This window comes from Microtus pennsylvanicus, chromosome 9, assembly GCF_037038515.1.
Source record: "Microtus pennsylvanicus isolate mMicPen1 chromosome 9, mMicPen1.hap1, whole genome shotgun sequence".
NCBI classification, from domain to species: Eukaryota; Metazoa; Chordata; class Mammalia; order Rodentia; family Cricetidae; genus Microtus; species Microtus pennsylvanicus.
The window spans coordinates 19,546,996-19,566,363 of NC_134587.1; the positions used below are offsets into that span (position 1 = coordinate 19,546,996).

Here is a 19,368-nt window from a genome sequence, read left to right on the forward strand (position 1 = left end):
TACTTATCATTATATTTAAATATAATTCACATAAAACAAAATTTAACATTTTCAAGTATATACTAGGGCATTTACTATGTGGTAAAACTGGTACAATTTTGTCAATTTTTAACCTGACAAAAACACTGAACCTATTAAAAGCTAACATCAACTTCCCACCTCCCCATCTCCTAGCAAATAATTGGCTTGTTCGAATGGATTTACCTCTTTGTATCATTTTATATAGATGATATGGTAAGGGTTTGGGAGATAGGTCAGTGGTAGAGTACTAATCTCTAACAAGTTCAACACCCTAGTTTAACCCATAATAATCATAAAAATAAACAAATGTAATCATACAACACAAGGCCTCAATGTGCAACTTCTTTCATATAAGAAACTATTCCCGAGGTTCATCCATGTTGTAGAATATAACAATAATTTGTTCTTTTTTTTTTTTTTTTTTGGTTTTTCGAGACAGGGTTTCTCTGTGGCTTTGGAGCCTGTCCTGGAACTCTCTCTGTAGACCAGGCTGGTCTCGAACTCACAGAGATCTGCCTGCCTCTGCCTCCCGAGTGCTGGGATTAAAGGCGTGTGCCACTATCGCCCGGCTAATAATTTATTCTTATATAGTTAAATATATTCCAAATATTGTATATTCACTAAATGGATATATAATATTTTCTTTACCCATTTCTCAATTGCTGGATATTCAGTTTTTTTCAACTTTTAGGCTACTATGAATAAAACTACGAACATTTGTGTATAGATTAAAAGTTTTAATAATTTATTATTTTATGTATACAGGTGGCTTTTTTCTACATGTATATCTGTATACCTCATTCATGCTCAGTGTCCAGAGGTCAGAGGAGGGCATCAAACCCCCTGGGACTGGAATTACAGATGGTTTTGGTGCTGGGAATAGAACCTGGGTCCTCTGCAAGTGCAGTCAGTATCTTAACTAATAAGCAGTCATTATGCTCCAGTTTCCTGTAGAGAGGAGTTTCTAGGTCAAATGATAATTGTATACTTAACTATTTTGGGTTTGTCAAATTGCTTCCATAATGGTTGTGCAATTTTACATTTCCGCTAGCAATGCACAAAGGTTCCAATTTTTCTACATCCTCACAACACTTTCTATAGTCCTTTTAAAAAAATGTAGATCGTCATGACATCTATGAACCACAAGAATCACCAGCATGGCAATAACGGCACTCATATTGGAGCTAACCAACAACTGTCTAATTGGACTTACGCCCCATTCAGCAGAAGAGAAAGCATTCCTGGTGTTAGAAATCATCCAGTTTCACTAGGTGAGTGAGGTCACGGATCTTAGAGAGCCTACCATCCCCACTTTATTAGAGCAGCTTAATTCCTAAATGCATTCTCAGTATTATCCTCATACTTACAGTGAAGAGCAGGTCCCGCCCTCATCAGAGAAGCTTCAGCAAACGAGAACCAACACAGAAAACCACAAAAGGACAGAATACAGAGATTAACAGATGGTTGGGGATATCTGGTGTGGATATATGAACAGCACAAATCCTCTCTTAAGGCTCAAAGAACACCTCGAAAGATGGTGCAGAAAGACTGTAAGAGCCAGAGGACCAGGGCGTCTGCTGTGAGATGGTGCCTCCTAGAAATGCTGCCTAAACTAAGATCTGAACAGCAGCATCAACAGACATGCTAATGTAGAAGGGGAAAATCTCCCAGGGGTGAGGTGCACAAGCCTAGGCAAAGAAAGAGGGAGAATTGGCCTCACCAAGGACGAGTTCCCTAACTGGTTACCTTTATGTGGACAGACTTTTCCTGAGGAGAGTCAATATACACATCCACTCACCCCAAAGAGGAAGCCTGTGAGAGACAAAAGTATGGATACCACCAAAGTTCAACTTGGTAAATCAATGAGTTTTGCTGTGGTTCTTACAGAAATGACTCAAGGACAACAAAGCCTATCCCAGTTTGGGTGATAGTTCACAAAACCTGGAAACCTGGAGCATACTGCACAGCTGACAGGCAGCTCACCAGGTTGGAAGGTGTCCCTTCAAGGTGGCTCTGCTGGTCTGACCCTTTCCATACAGTTCAGCTGGGGCCCTTTTTCTTTCAGCTTGCTTGGCTGGTCCTTGCTTCTTCTAGGCTATTGGGCTGGTCAGAATCTTCTTTAAAGCTTGGCTAGACTTAAAGTGACTCTAAGCAGTCTACTATTTACATACTTTTGGAAAGAGAGGGCTAGAGAATCTGGTCAGTTTCAGGAACTTCCTAAAGCTATTCTGAATTGTTTACTTCCTGTCATAATTGAGCTTCTTTGCCGGACAGAGTGTCTGACCTACCCTTAGAGATCCTGTTGTTTTGTCTCCTTGTAAATAATTGGTCCTAAATAACCGGTTGCTTTACTTTCTTTTATAGCTTATGTCTTAACAAGTTTCCTTCCAAAATTACCTCATATTAAAAATATGTTTTTAATTAAAATATAGCTATATATGCTGAGAAATTAAGTTTTGGTTGATACAAATAAGTAAATGATACATCATTTAATTCAATCAGTTTGGTTGATACAAATAAGTAAATGTTACATTTTATTCAACCAAGAAGGGAAATGTGTTTTACATTAGTGACATTGAACAGAGGAAAAGGAAGGTCTCTGGGTACAATTACATGTCAATTACATTTTGGTGTGCTTTTTGAAAAAAATTATCACCCTCCAGGAAAATACTTTTTATTGAATTAAACATGCTCAAATCCAAACACAGTGACCAATCACCTCCTTCTCTTAAGTTCTAAGTTCTAATTTTTTAGCAGGTATTGATGAGGGACACTATGTTCAGAACACTGACAGATGGGTGTAACTATCAAAAAGCTGTCTTTGTCATTGATTTTGACTTTCAGATGGATGGAATGATGTGGAGGTAAGGCTCCCAGAAAAGGCAGAACAAGAATGAAGAAGCTCAGGTCCTTGACATTGAAGTTGCTAGGTCAGGTCTGGACATCCCATACTTTTAGTTTTATGAAGAAGAAATCATTTGTCTTGGGTAACCACTGTCACTGTTCTGTGGATTTCTAAAGAAAAGAGATAAACTATATATAATATTAGAGACAGGTTCAGTGCTGAACACATAGTATATGATGCTTTTCTTCTGCTCAGGAGACAAATAGTCATGGGGTTTACCTTTTTACTCATTAAACCTTAAAACTTATAATTAGTGAGGTGGACAAATAAGAAAATAACCAACCCAAGAAGCTAGTTAAATGTTAGATAAAAGGCATGATTATACTTTGATAGGAATTTGTCTAGCAAAAGAGTTAAGTATTTGTAAGACTTCATGGTTGGGTCTGGTTGGAGTTTTGTGCATTTTTGTGTTAGAAAAGAAGAATGAGCTGTTAAAGAACTAAACAAAATTCAAATAGGCAAAAAAAAAACTAAATAAAAAAATTGTGAAAACTTCATACAGGATACAACAAGGGTCCTAAAAGATGAGAGGGACTTCAGAAGCACAGAATTAGAGAAACAGCATTCACTCAGAAACAGCGACGGCACAAAGAGGCTGTATTTGGTGACTGGGGTATTCTATTTACGGAAGTCCAGTGCAGAGAGTATGCGAGAGGAGAGTCGTGGTACGGTACATCAATCATCGCGTATGACTGTGCTGCACGCTATTCATAAAGCTTACATTAGAGCGGCCGTCAGGGACTTCAGAGTGCAGTTACTGCAGAAACTCCGAACATGCTCAGGGAAGAGCACAAAATGTCACTAAAAACTCAGCCTTTCACCTGTTGAACTAAGGGTTTATTCAGCAGGGCACAGACATATTTTTACAAAGTAGACTTGATTTCTCATGTCCTTGATTTCAAACAAAGGGGACTGTCCAGGTAGAGCCTATTCAGTGCATCAACTATACCCAAGGTGTACCCAAGAAGGAGGCCATTGCTGTTGTTTGAAAGTGGCTCAAACAACAGTTACAATGCCTGGCCCTTAAAAACTGGTGCTCTCTGGGAAGGAAGTGGAACCTTCAGAAGATAGCACTTTGGTGAGTGTGGGCCTTGGAGTTTGATAGTCTGGTCCCACTTTTTGTCCTCTCTCTGCTTCCTCACTGGATTAGTGTGTCCAGGTGTCTCACACTTCTGCCTGCCCATACAGCTTAAACTATAAGCCATTGCCTTCTTAAGCCACTTCTTGCCAAGCACTTGGTATGGTGGTACATCTATAATTCCAGCTTAAGAGGCTGAGGCAGGAGGACTGTCACATTTGAAGCCAGTCTGGACTATATAGTAATACCCTCTGTCCAAAAAACAAGCAAGCAACCAAATAAACTGAAAACACAAAATATAGCTTTCATGTGAAATATAACAGAGGCTATAGTCACCAGGGACATATCTGAAGTATCTTCAGCAGCATCTATGTGCTTCCTAGATCATACATGAAGCTTCATTAACTATGTTAGTTCTGCTATTCACTTTAAGATGGCTAAAGAACTGGTTTCATAAAGCATAGAAATACCGTTGCACTGATTTAGAGTCACCACCAAAGCTTATATAAAGTACTGAGTCTTCAGAATAAAGAAAATTTATCATCTATAAAAATAAAACAAAACAAAATTCTATTATATTTTTTAAAAAAAAGAAAAAGAAAGAGAAGGTAAGACTGGATGCTAGCATGGAGTCCAGACCAGCAAAGAAAACGATGTGGGAATAGTCTTTAGAAACTACTGCTATATTCTAGATGAAAGTGAATAAAACCAGAGAAAATAAAAGGTGAGTGGATTCCAGAGACACTTCAAAGTTGAAATTAACATGACTTCTGATGGCCAACTTGATAAGAAGGCACTAATGATTCTATACTAGTCAGACACGAAATGGGTATTAGTCTCTGCATCCCGCTCAACACAGTACCTAAGATGGTTCTGCTGCAGGTGGCCCATTAGTACTTTTCCCGAATAGTAAAAGGACGGTAGTGAAAAACACAGGAAAGGGGACAACGCTTCCAGGGTTGGGTGGGGAGGGTGAGGATACAGTGAACAAGAATGCTAGAAAAGATAATTAATAAGGAAGAAAGAGCCAATTGATAACTTATTAGAACTAAAGGTTTAATATGTTTCCCCACTGTTTTTATTCCTTGTGTCTGTTTTGAATGTTCTGACACTGTGGTAGACCTCTGAACAGTCATATCCACTCTTCTCACCAAGAAGATGTAGGAAAACTTCAATTTAAAAACAGAAATCGCAAAGAGAGAGAAGCAGAATTTATTATTAGACCACTTTGTATCATTAACAGTTATACGTTTTTTTCCTCTCCCACATATAAACCAAAAAAGACAGGCTTGCTAACCTATAAGATGCTAGAAGGAAGTCTAGGAAATTCATGAAACTTGCATTCTAACATAATTCTATAATTTTCTAAAAAGAGATTAGATTAATGAAATAGGAAGTAATGCAGGTCTGTTAACCTTTACACACAGATAAAAACAGGGAAAATAAATCTCTGGCAGAGTGCTTGACCACATGACTTATTTTACTATTTCTGTGTGTACGGACATGTGCAGGGGCCATGTACAAACAGAGGTAAATGTTGGACGTCCTGCTTGACGTTCTCTACTTTACTCCCTTGACACGGAACTGAATTCTTACTATGTCAGCTAGCAAGCACTACCAATGCTCCTAAAGGAAAGCATGTTCAGCAGGCTAGGCCTTCTTACATGGGTGCTGGAGACCTAGCAGGTCCCTGTGCTTGCTCAACAAGTACTCTTATCCTCTGAGCCATCCCTTTAGCCCTTGAACGCAGGTCTTTTAAAAATACCTTTTCTATTCTATCGAATTTATGACCATAAATTATAACAAGTCAGGGTATTTTCAGAAGTAGTAGTCTGTCTCTATTGTAAGATCTTAATATGTCAGGATGGTGGCACACGTTTAATCTCAGCACTCGTTTTGAGGAGCAGACGAATGAGGTCCACGGAAAGGGCCATACAAACTCTCTTAGAGACGGTATATTTTATGCAAATTGTAAACTAGTCTCGTCTGAAATCAGTTTTATATCATTTAACTTTTTTCAAATATAAATGCAATCGATACAGAAGATAATTAACTCTCGATTTCCCCAGTAGAATGGCACAAAAAAAGTTAAAATTGATTTATATTTGATCTTCATAGTTAAGAAAAACTGTTGTGGCCCTAAAGAAAGAGTGAAAAGTAGGTAACTGTGGCAATAGATAGAGATCTAAAAACTGTTAGGCTTCCCAACGGTTTGGGGTAGATGGGGCTTATCAGAGCTATTCAGCAGTTGTAATGAGAGTATGTTAAACAGCACAAAAATATTGATTCTAGATTTAAATGTACATATACATTTAACGTCACACCCTAAACGTCTTGGGAATGACTAGAGGAGAGACCTGAAGAGCTCTGAAACCTTATTTTCTTTCTCATTGGAGTTCTCACAACTGCTTCTAATAAAACAAGTTATGACTTGCAACCGTTTGCCCAACACCTCTTGGCATCCTCGGGGAAATTAAACAGTGAGGTATGAAGAGCTATGCCAGTGGTTAAGAGCACGGAGGTTACGGCTTTATAATTACGAGGCCTTTGCCTTCTCCTATTTATCCGTGTAATATTCTCAAGGCTAAATGCTGCTCAGCAGTTTTAAACTTGTGATTTAAAGAGAAAATAGGCCTTTTTGAGAAAAGCTCCACTTCCTGAAATCGCACTCTCCTTCTATAGAAGAGCCCTCTCACTGCAATTCTCCCTCCCTTTTGTTCTCATGCAGCAGTGGTGCAGGATGCTGGAAAGAGGCTAATCCTAAGTTTTCAGTACTAGTTTAGAAACAGAGTTCTCCTTTATCAATCTTTGTACAGCCTATGGCATGTCTTATATTGTTCTCCTATGTTTGGAGGATCTTTTAAAAGATTACTGAAAAACATTTTTCAAAGTTTTCATGTTAAGATTTTTTTTTAAGGTTTTTCATGACAGGGTTTCTCTGTGTAGCCCTGACTGTCCTAGAACTCATTCTGTAGACCAGGCTGGCCTCAAAATCACAGAGATCCACCTGTCTCTGCCCTCTGAATGCTGGGATTAAAGGTGTGTGCCACCACCACCTGGCCTAATTTAGTCTTTATTTTATCAAAAGCAATACATATTTATATTCTACTGAGATAAACAATACATATTTATATTCTACAGAGACAAACAATACATATTTATATTCTACGGAGACAAACAGCTCTGCAAGGCTTAAAACAGTCCCTTGCTTCTCTTCCGCATTCCCTACTTCATCTTGGCAACAACTCTTTCTGTCTGATTATCAGTTTCTATCTCTGTATTTCTAAATAATATGCAATAATATCACAATGATTTTTCATTTTGTCTTCCCCATATTCATATAAGAATATTATCTTAAATACTCCCTACTTACTCTCCCCATTTTTCCTATTTTAGATTAGCACTCAGCACTTATTGTCTTATTATAATACTACTTACTGCTTAACTATATAAAATTCTATGGATGCTTTCATTTCCTGAAATGATACTGTATCAAAATCCTCAATTGTTTTCTGTTGTTGTTGTTGTTGTTTTTAGTTCTCAGTTTTCTGAAACTTATATCCATCACAAATTAAGACTTGGTAAATTCACTACATCTAAAATCAACCCTCCAGTTCTTGAATTTTCTTGAATTTGTTTTCAATTTTATTATTTTTGTATTCTTTTCTGAGACTCCTAATATATGGATGACGGAGCTTCTGAACTGTTACTCTATTGTTCCCCACTACTCTTCTTCTTTGTCTCTGGTTTTTCGTTTGTTTGTTTGGAGACTGGGTCTCCCTATGCAGCTCTTGCTGGTCCAAGAATTTACTATGTAGACAGGCTGGTGTCAAATTCAGAGATCTGTTTGCCTTTGCCTCCTGAGTGCTGAGAGTAAAGGCATATGCCACAATGCCTGGCCTACCCCTGCCCCCACCCCTGCTTTTTTCCCTCCCTTGTTTTATTTTGATTTCTAGAAGACAGGGTCTTGTTACATAGCTCAGGCCCTGAGATTTGTCACCACCTTTCCTTAGCTTCCCAGGCTCCCAGCCTTTGAAAATGAACTTTTCTTATTTTCTCTGGAGCCAGGATTATGCTGCTAAATGAGCCAGCCAGTTCTGGATAAAGTTAAGTAAGAACAAGAGTAAGAAGTGGTGCTTTAGGAGCTAGCTAAGTAAGACTTGGGGTACAAGTGCTCAACAATTCTCTACCTCTAATATCCCAGTTCAACCAGACCCGCTGACAAATCATGGCCTTAAAGGTAAAACTTCTAGCACATCCACCCTAAAGTGATACATAATTCTTTAAAATCTACCTTGTTCTTTTGTGGGGTGAGAGACAAGTGTGGGAGAGTCAGAGGTAGGGAAGGCCCCAGCTGGGTTTCCCCAGCTGCTGAGACCACTAAACTTCTGGGTAAATGTTCTATCAGTGTTCACACTTGTGGTGAGAGGCCAATTCAAACCTAATGCAGTTTCAGGATGGGGAAAGGAAACCACCTTAAAAACATCAACCTCTTCTACTTTGCCCTAGAAGAGAGGGCACCTGTCTTCCCCAATCTCTTCTGGGTGTGAATACTAAGAATTCACATTTTATTTCAGAAACATTGCCACCTGAGCAGTAAAAGGCGAATGCATGAAAGAAACATTTTTATCCTTTCTGCATCTCAACTATTAGTCCCTCTAAATTTTAGCCTTAGGAGCAAAACCCAGAAAAATCTGTCAATATCAGTACATACACATAAGTGAGACATCCTTTTTCCTAGCTGTGGATGGGTTAGGCAGACCTTGCAAGACACTCATGTTTTCCTTCCTCAGAAGAAATGGTAGCCAGAGCTTGTTCCAGGACACCTAGAGCTACACGGAGAAACCCTGTTTTGAAAAGCCATACAAATGAACAAACAAAACAACAACAGCAACAAAAAGGAAATGGTATAGAACTGTCATTCCTAATATTAATGATCATTTACCACTTGCAGAGCTATGTAAGAGGCAATCAACCAATTTCTTCAATGACAATTTGCATTTCTAGTCTGACTTTTCATGTCGTGAACTTTGTTCTGGATATACTCATAGCATGCACACTAAACAACCTCTATATTCCAATTAGGCAGCCAATACAAAAGAAATTTTATTATAGTTCCAACAGCATCAGAAATTTTTGTTCTGCAGTTTTCTATAGTCTGATTAACTAAAAATTATCAGGATAAAAAAAATGGGACAACTGATAAGCTGAACCAAAGACCCCTGAGCAACACTTTGCTAAATGTTAGAACCTGGTGAAAATGTGTCTTCCAGGAAGGAAATATTTTATAGGACCTAACACACAGTTTCAGTTTTGCTTTACTTCCTTGCTTTCTCTATAGTTCATTGGAATATATTCTTAAAAACGTGCTAGGGGATTTTTGTCACCATGTGAACACCGTACTATATACGTAGACAAAGCTAAACAGCACAGCCTACTTCACATGCAGGCCGTGCGGCATAACTATCATCATATATATGGTCCCTGTCACCATCAGGACTATGGCTGTACTTTCTTCTCCCAGACTCCTTATCAAATAAATGCCAGGGGTTCGAGTACATAATGAGAGACCAAAACATCAGAAGAAAACCTGGGCATGTGATTTTCTATCTCTGAGCTAAATATAAATATGGCACTACCCAGTAAGCTGTGCTCAGGCATATGAGTGACTGTTCTGTTGTGGGTTTTGTGGGAGTAGGGGAAAGTGAGAAAAAGAAGGGGAGAAAGGGGGGAAAGAGGGGGAAAAGGAATAGAAAGACAGAAACACTCCCCATGTGGTCTAAGCTGGTTTTGAATTTGTCATTCTCCTGTCTCAGTCTGCAAAGTGCTGGGATTACAGGGAATGTGCCACCATGACATACTTCACAAGGGGTCTCATACTTTAAGGGGTCTCAGTAGGGGCCATGCTAGAATCTAGACAGAAGTGAGGACACGAAAATTTTATATGGCTCACACTAGTCTGTTCTCATAAGCTGAATAAACCGGACATTTACAGATGAGAAAATGACAGAGAGAATGTTCATACGCAGCAGGCCATCTGCAGAGGGCGCGCACAACTGTGTGGGAAATGCAGCTCAAATTATAACCTACGATTTGTGAGAATTTTATTGGAAATAACTTTTTCCTTTTATTTTTAATTAATTAATTACTTTCCAACTTGATCACAGTTTCCCCTCCCTCCTTTCCTCAATTTCATCCCCCACCCTGCCCCCACCCCATCCACTCCTCCTCCTTTCTCTTCAAAACAGGACAGGCCTCCCATGTGTATTAGCTATTCAAGGTATATCAAGTTGCAGTAAGATTACACACCTCCTCTTCTATTAAGGCTAGACAAGGCAACCCAATAGGAGGAAAGGGTCCCAAAAGCAGGAAACAGAATCCGAGACAGCCCCTGCCCCCACTGTTAGGAGTCCCACAAGAAGACCAACTACACAACCATAACACATGTGCAGCGAGCCTAGAGTGGTGGCACATGACTTTAATCCCAGCACTTGGGAGGCAGATGCAAGTAGATCTCAATCTGAGGCCAGCCTGGTCTACAGAGTGAGTTCCAGGACAGCCAAGGCTATACAAAGAAACCCTGTCTCAAAATCCCATGCCCCCCTCAAGAAAACTAAAATATTTAACCATCCCATAGTAATAGCTGATTTGCTAACAGCCTCAAATAACTTTTCTTCAAGCAATTTAAAGTAATAGGTTCTCACACTGAAAAGATGGAAGTCTTTGATTTCCATCGTTATAGCAAGAAGTCCACATCAAAATTACCTAACTGTATGTGGTCCATTGCTCAATAAATGATTTCCCACACTCCATTCTACTGCAAATATTTCCAGGACTCATACTTCTAACTTGCTAAGTAACCAGTAAAATGTATTTCTCATTAGTTTTCTTAGTCTAAGCAAGTTCAAGCTATTCCCTACTTTAATGACTTAAAAGTTTGACTTCATTTTCACTGAAAACACTTTTTTGTGTGTATGTGAAGGAAAAATATTGGTTTAAGATAAGTCAAAGTTATTTAGAGTATTGATACTTAAAACTATTCACACTCATCACATATTACCATTATGGAGACTTTATCTTTGAAAGAAAAGTCAAGTTACTGTCCAGGACATTTTTCTGTGAGAAAAACAGCATTTTTTATTCCCCCAATTTCTTTCCCTCAAAAATAAGAAAAAAAAATCCAAAAAGTTCTTTTAAAACTACTGTTATTCTGAGCCTTGTGGTACAGGTTTGTAATCCCTGCTAGCAGGAAAGTTGAGGTAGAAGAATCTTAAGTTCAAAACCTGCCTAGCATACAGTGTGAGATCAAGGTTAGAACTTAAAACAAAAACTCCTGGAATAATCCCAAATAAATAAAAGGGCATCAATCATAACAAAAACAAAGAATTGATTTACTAATCTTGATCAAACAACAACACTGTACACAAAACAAAAAATGAAGTAGGTAGAAGAATGTTATTGAGCAAAACACATTGCTTCTTATCCTCTTCTTCACTTCTGCTATGAAAGAAAAGGTGTTGCTTCTGCACAGGCAAGCTCTATATCCTGAAGGAAACTATCAGCTTCACTATATTGTCTTTAGCTTTCCCATTTTGCTGGGAAACTTATTTTAATGGTAATAACAAGCTGTCACTATGCTGTAGCTAGATCTCGCAGGCAGTTTCAAAGGAAAAAGGTGAGAAAATTTAAACCGTTTACTATGACGTGGAACAGTTCAGGGTAAAGGTGGTGTGTTGCATATGCATGGAGCAGAACTTTAAGGACTGATTATCAGTCAACCATACAAAAGCTGTCCTAGCTAAGATTTATACTGCTGTGATAAAACACTATGGCCAGAAACAACTTGGGGAGAAAAGGGGTTGATTCCATATCATAGTCCATTATCAAAGGTCAGGACAGGAACCTGAAGTCAGGAGCTGATACAGAGGCCATGGAAGAGTGCTGCTTACTGGCTTGTTCCTCATGGCTTCCTCAGCCTGCTTTCATTCAGCACCAACACAGAGGTAGCACCATCTACAATGGGCTGTGCATTCCTACATTAATCACCACAGGTTTGCACAGGTCATGGCAATGGCATTTTCTAAACTACGGTTCTTCTCCAACTTGTGTCAAGCTGACATAAAAACAAAAGCCCACTTTTTACTTTTTTTATTTTTATTGAGCTCTACATTTTTCTCCGCTCCCCTCCCTGCCTCTCCCCTCCCCCTTCAACCATCCCCCAAGGTCCCCATGCTCCCAATTTACTCAGGAGATCATGTTTTTTTTCTACTTTCTATTTCCCATGTAGACTAGATCTATGTAAGTCTCTCTTAGTGTCCTCATTGTTGTCTAAGTTCTCTGGGATTGTGGTTTGTAGGCTGGTTTTCTTTGCTTTATGTTTAATAAACCATCTATGAGTGAGTACATGTGATACTTGTCTTTCTGTGTCTGGGTTACCTCACTCAAAATGTTTTCTAGCTCCATCCATTTTCCTGCAAAATTCAAGATGTCATTATTTTTTTTCTGCTGTGTAGTACTCCATTGTGTAAATGTACCACATTTTACTTATCCATTCTTCAGTTGAGAGGCATTTAGGTTGTTTCCAGTTTTTGGCTATGACAAACAAAGCTGCTATGAACATAGTTGAGCACATGTCCTTGTGGCACGATTGAGCATCCTTTGGATATATATACCCAAAAGTGGTATTACTGGGTCTTGAGAAAGGTTGTTTTCTAATTTTCTGAGAAATTGCCACACTGACATCCAAAGGGGTTGTACCAGCTTGCATTCCCATCAGCAATGCAAAGGTGTTCCCTTTTCCCCCACAACCTCTCCAGCATAAATTTTCATCAATGTTTTTGATCTTGGCCATTCTTACAGGTGTAAGATGAAATCTCAGAGTTGTTTTAATTTGCGTTTCTCTGATGACTAAGGATGTTGAACATTTCCTTAAGTGTCTTTCAGCCATTTTAGATTCCTCTGTTGAGAGTTTAGGTCTGTACTCTATTTTTTTTGTTTTTATTGAATTATGTGTTCTTTTGGTGACCAATTTCCTGAGTTCTTTGTATATTTTGGAGATCAGACATCTGTCTGATGTAGGGTTAGTGAAGATCTTTTCCCATTCTGTAGGCTGTCATTTTGTCTTGTTGACCGTGTCCTTTGCTTTACAGAAGCTTTTCAATTTTAGGAGGTCCCATTTATTAATTGTTTCTCTCAGTGTCTGTGCTGCTGGGGTTATATTTAGGAAGTAGTCTCCAGTGCCAATGTGTTCAAGTGTATTTCCCACTTTCTCTTCTATAAGGTTCAGTGTGGCTGGCTTTTTGTTGAGGTCTTTGATCCATTTGGACTTGAGTGTTGTGCATGGTGATAGATATAGGTCTATTTTCATTCTTCTATATGTTGATATCCAGTTATGCCAGCACCACTTGTTAAATATGCTTTCTTTTTTCCATTTGATATTTTTTGCTTCTTTGTCAAAAATCAGGTGTCAAAGATGTGTGGATTGATATCTAGGTCTTCTACTCACTTCCATTGGTCCTCCTGTCTGTTCTTATGCCAATACCAGGCTGTTTTCAGTACTGTAGCTCTATAGTAGAGTTCGAAGTCAGGGATTGTGATGCCTCCAGAAGTTCTTTTATTGTACAGGATTGTTTTGGCTATCCTGGGTTTTTTTGAAAAGCCCACTTTTTAACCAAGTTTATTGTTAATACATAAATGTTAACTTATCTTTTATAGAATTATTCACTTAAAGTATTCTTAGAGTTACATGGAAGTATACAATGTGGAAAAGGACTCTGTGACATCAGTCTGTCCTTCCAACTTATTTTACGTGGCTCCCAGGGTTCAAACTGAGATGCTAGGCTTGCAATGCAAGTACTTTTACTTGCTAAGCCATTTAGCCAGCCTTAGAATAATTAACAACAACAACCCCTATAGTTATTTATGTATGGATTATGAATGGGGGAGGGGAGAGGATGTCCTGGCACACGTGTGGAATCCAAAGAACAATTTGAGGAAGCTGGTTCTCTCTTTCTGCCATATGGGTCCCCAGGATCAAACTCAGGCTATCAGACTTGGTAACAAGCTCCTTTACTCCCTGAGCCATGGAGTTGGCACTAGAATTATTAACTTTTATAAATGCCTATTTCAGACATTTTTGGTTACTGTCAAGAATCATCTTAGACGGGTAATGGAACTTAGCAATACACACCTGTAAACTATGGAGGACATGTCAGAACACACATGAATACTACTTTGGCGAGAATGCAGGCATGTGAAAGGTTATTTGGCTATTTTAATTTATCACTAAGTTTTCTATGGCAAAAATAATTATAGGGCTGGTGAGATGGCTCACTGTGTAACCCACATAAATAGCCAAGTAATGTGGAATGTACTTATATCCTAGCATTCCTATGGTGAAATGGGAGGCAGACAGTAGAAATGACCCAAAGCTGGGCCAGCTAGCCCGGAGTACATACAGCTCAGCAGAAACAAGAGACCCTTAACAAGGTAGAAGGTTAAAACAGAATCCTGAAGGGAGTCCTTCTGACTTCCGCTGTTGTACCATGGCATACACACATTAGTTCGTGCCCTCCTCCCCTGCCCCCCACCTCACACACATACACATGCACACACACGCACACGCACACATACACAAATGCAGAACACAAATAAAAATGAAATCTTAAAAAAACTGACATGAGGGTTTACTATATAATGAGTATTTTTAAAAAATCATATTCATATACAAAGGTAAACTGCAAATGAAAATCATCTGCTGATACAAAACTACTTTTCTCCTGATTATAGCTGTTTATCTTTCCTTTCTAACATTTTAAAGGCATAAATATTAGTGGGTGATTTTAACTCATTTGTGTTATGTCAAGTGAAGTTTGTGCTGTTATCTTCTGTCTTAGTTACTCTTCTACTGCTGTGAGATGTCATGATCAAGGCAGCTTATTTGAAAAAAAAACATTTAATTGGGGCTTGCTTACAGGTTCAGAGGGTCAGTCCATGGCTATCCTGTCTTTTGGAAGCAGCAACTGGGAGCTTTAAATCCTGATTCCCAGGCACCAAGGCAGAGAGGGAAATTCTGAGCCTTTTGAAGCCTCAAAGCCCACTCCCACTGACACACCTCTTCCTCCAAGGCCACACAGCCTAATTCCTCCTAAAGAGCTCACCAGACTAGAGTGAGCTCACCAGACTAGGGTGAGCTCTTTATTCTCATTTCCTCCACATCTCCTTTAGAGCTTACACTGCCATTGCTCCCCTGCTTGCTGTGGTGAACTTCAGCAAGTCAAGGAAAAGAGGTAAGAAAATGTCTTTCAAAATCAAGATTATGAACTATATTCAGAAAAGAATGACACAGGATAGCACAGGACTACCTTTAGGGTGGATGGCTAATGTAGTCCTTTGAACTAGGTGCAGTGTATGGCAGATGTTCCAATAAACTAAGGGGTGTTAGAAAAGGCAAGAGTACCTTGTTCTAAGCAACTGGAAAATATGCCTTTCAGACCTTTGTAGTATATATGTCACATTTTTCAATCCCTTATCTTTAAAAAGATTAAAAAATAAAACAGAACAAAACTCCTAAAACCTATGGTAGAATATAAATAATATAAAATTGCCCACTGACCATTGTCAACTTTCCCCTTTTTTAGAACAGGGTCTCACTTATATATAGAACTTGCTATGTAGACCAGACTGGCCTTGAACTCAACCAAGATCTTTCAGTACTGCCACTGAAGAAAGGCATGTGCCACCAAGCCTGGCTTTCCTTTTCTCTTTTCAGACAAGGTCTCATGTATCCCAGTCCCCCACCTCAAAAAATAAAATAATTTTTCAGTCACTTAGAAAACAACTGATTAAATTTTGATCCCCCCCCCCCCCCCCCCCCCCCCCCCCCCCCCCGCCATGTGTGTGTGTGCGCGCGCGCGCGCGCGTCAGAGGACAGCTTTGAGAAGCTGGTTCTCTCGAGGACAGAACTCAGATGGCAGGCTTGTGGCAGGCACCTTTACTTGCTAAGTCATCTCATCCACTTAAAAACTGACTGGAAGAAATTATTTGGGGGGAAAATGGCTACCGACTTGTTGTACTTTGGTTTCTGCTGCTATGATAAACAATATGACCAAAACCAAATTGAGGACGAAGGGGTTTACTTCATCATACCACTATAATCCATCACTTGGGGGAGCAGGACCTCAAGCAGGCAGCTGGGGGCACAGATTTTGGAGGGGCCCTGCTTCCTACCTTGTTTCCCCTGGTTTGCTACTCAGTGTGCTTTCTTATCAAGTTCTGACCAGCCTGCTCAGAGATGACAGTGCGCAGAGTGGGCTGGACCCTTTCGCATCAACCAGCCACCGAGAAAATGCCAGGCAGACATGTCCACGGGCCATTTTGAGAGAGGCGGTATCTCAAGTGAGAATTTCTCTTCCCAGGTATGTCTAGGTTTTGATCACGTTGGCAAAAACTAAGATGCCACTCATGAGAGAAATTATCTACAGCATACAAAAATAATTCCAGATGTTTAAAATGAGTAAATTATTAAAAAGAGATAACATAGGAAACAATTCCAATAATTTGTGAGAAGGCCATAACCTTGGATTTTACAAAATCAGGCACTTAAAAGTCAAGTGACTAACAGTTCTCGAAAATATCTGGCATAGACCATGAAGGGTTACTACATCTGTATCTTCCTGAGTGGTAGGACTAAAAGCCACCGTGTTTGGCAACAACTGTATCTTTCTTTTTAAAGACAAAAAAAGAAAAAAAAAACTTTGGAGAAAAATGAACGAAATAAACAACGGTTCATCTTGAGGAATGTCAATCGTGACAACAATCACCTATATACTTAACCAAGTATACTTTTGTTCTAAAGTCTAAAACAGCAGGGCACAGAACAGTATGCGTGATCTCGTCTTCACGGGGGGGATAAAATAACATGATTATGCATCTTTAAGAGATATAGAAAGCTTTGTCTTACATGATTGGAAATGATTTAGTGTGGTTTCACATTCCACTGTATTACGTGGGGGTTCACGGTCCCTCTCAAAGGTGACAAAATTCTTTTTTCACAAGAAAGTGGTGCTTGTTTTTCTGCTCCAAGCTGCAACCTGCGGGGCATTAATTTTCCTTCAACTCCGCACCACTTCACTTCTTACACTCTATACTATCATTTCTTCTTTTACGAGCACGTCTCAAAAGCATCTGTGAGAGAAAAGAGACCCTGGGGGGTTGCTCAGTGCAGCCTGCCTAACAGTAAGAGAGCCTCAGTCCTCTGGGTACAGCATCTTCCCCCTTGTTCGGATTTCTTGACAGTCATCACTTTTTTGGTGGTAGCCAGTCCCTGTACACCGCGGTGAGGACTATCTGGACGACTGGTGTACACAGGTGGCTGCCTCTGCTCTTTGAACCTCGAGCCAGCCATTCTCTCCGGGACCCGTGGGGGAAGTTACTCAACTTCTCATTGACAAGACTCTGGTGACACGCCACAGGAAAGCCGAGGAGGGAATTGTGCAACTCCCGGGATAAACAGAAAGAACCTACTGAGCGTTCGAGAGCACAGCCGTCAGGACTGCCGCTTTTGCAAGTCAGCCTCTCTCCGGCAGAGAAGTCGAGGACTCCGGGGTCCCCCGCACCCCAACCCCGCGGCCCGGGTCGCGCTCATTTCCCATCCCTGGAAGCAGCGCAAGGGGACTGTCGTCGTGGAGCCGAGGTTGCGGGCCGGAAAAGCCCCACAAGGTCAGCTCGAGGGCATGGACCGGCGCTTTCCCTCGCTCCGGACCCCCACCGTAAACTCGCTGCGGCCGCAGCTCCGCTTCTCCCAGGCCACCTCGCTGCAGCGCGCCCCTCCCGCTCACACACCCCAGTCCTGCGTCCTCCGGCTCGGCCGCCGACCCAGACACCCCAACTCGTAGTTTTTACTCACAGTTGAAGATTTCCGCCGCGATCTTCTCACGCCACAGGTCGCCGGTGCCGGGCAGAATGACTACAGCCGGAAGTTGCTTTCCGTTCCAGTTCAGAGGGCAGCGTCTGCGCGCCGAGCCCTTGAACGCTTCACCTTCCAGCCGCAGGGCCAGGCCCCGCCCCACGTCCTTCCTCTTGCAAAAGCCCCGCCCACGAAGCCCCGCCCCCGCCAAGCTCCACCCCATCCAGGGGCCACAGAGGAAATACGTCTGAGAGCAAATGAATCCTGTATTATAATTAAAGGTCATTTCAGTGTCTTAGCTAGAATTTTGAGCAAACCATAAATAACTACTACTATCACCCTATATATAGGTTAGAGAACCACCAGAAAAACTTGAGATATTGTGAAATTCCTGTTTAAAGGAGGTAGGGAAAGGCCCAGGAATCTGCATTTTCCCCAGGAGCCTTACGTGAATGTAATTAAGTGAATCAAATATTTAATGAATTATGTGTATTGAGAAATACTATACATACACGTCAATAGGTGGTTCCCCCCATTAGTAATACATTCCAAAGAACATACCTGCGAAACAAAATTCGATTGTTGGTAAATGGGAATAGAAATTTATTTTAAAACTTCCCATGGATTCAAAGTTTCTCATTAGTCTATTTCCAGACATGCTTGAATGGTCTAAGAGAGACATGTCAGGTGAACAGAGAAGAACACCTTTTCTCTGTTAGAACAAGAGGATTGGGTTCTGGCTGCCCCAGTTTTTCTCTTCCTCTGGAACTTATATGTGTTTTATTTAGGTCAGTAAGTCCAAGGATTCAAACACTTGTCAAGTTCCAGCGGTAAGCTTGAATATTTGGGGCAACTTTTAAAAGTCAAAGCATAGTTTAGAAGAATTTTAAAACTCACATCAGCTGTGGTAGCTTGAGCAGAACCTGCCGAACTTTGTAGCAGGGAAGCAGCAGGCTCACAGATCTGTATCCCTAACCGAGGAGCTCTGGGAAGTGGATTGCGGGGAAGAGGGGACAGCTTTCTTTAAGGTGTAACCTATTCTCCATTGGATGACCCTTTATGCATGGATATACAAAGGCAACACAAACTGGACTTGATGGTCACTTGAAAACAAAAAAGGACATGAAGATCAAGTGTTTTTTTTTTGAAATAGGTAATCATGTTAAATGTGATACAGCACTGCTTACATTAAATGCTTTGCTTTTTCTAGAACAGGCTTAGGTGCAAAACAAAATCGAGAGGAAGGTCTAGAAATTTCAAATGTGCCCCTCATCTCCATATATATAAGCTTGTTCAAGGTCGGTATCGTCAGCCTGGAGGCTGAAAAGGCTGCTATAAACAATAATGTACTATTTCTATTAGGAGAAATACATTATCAACTCCTTAAGGCAAATGCAAGGCGTCTGAGGAACGGTAAGTGTATATGTATTTTGTTAGGTAACTGCCAAACTATTTGTA

At 40.3% G+C, this 19,368-nt stretch overlaps 1 protein-coding gene across 3 annotated transcripts in view; it reads right to left on the minus strand.

Annotated features, from left to right (window-relative positions):
- Tank (TRAF family member associated NFKB activator) overlaps nt 1-19,368 on the minus strand; it is a 79,281-nt gene that overhangs the window by 48,462 nt on the left and 11,451 nt on the right. The window contains exon 1 of one of the 3 annotated variants that reach the window (XM_075985054.1): nt 17,911-18,077. The exons of 1 other annotated variant lie outside the window; for it this stretch is intronic. The gene's annotated coding sequence lies outside the window, so the exon portion shown is untranslated. Of the gene's footprint in view, nt 1-8,718; nt 8,741-17,910; nt 18,078-19,368 lie in introns of those variants that run through there. One more of the 3 variants, XM_075985056.1, reaches the window with a different exon arrangement.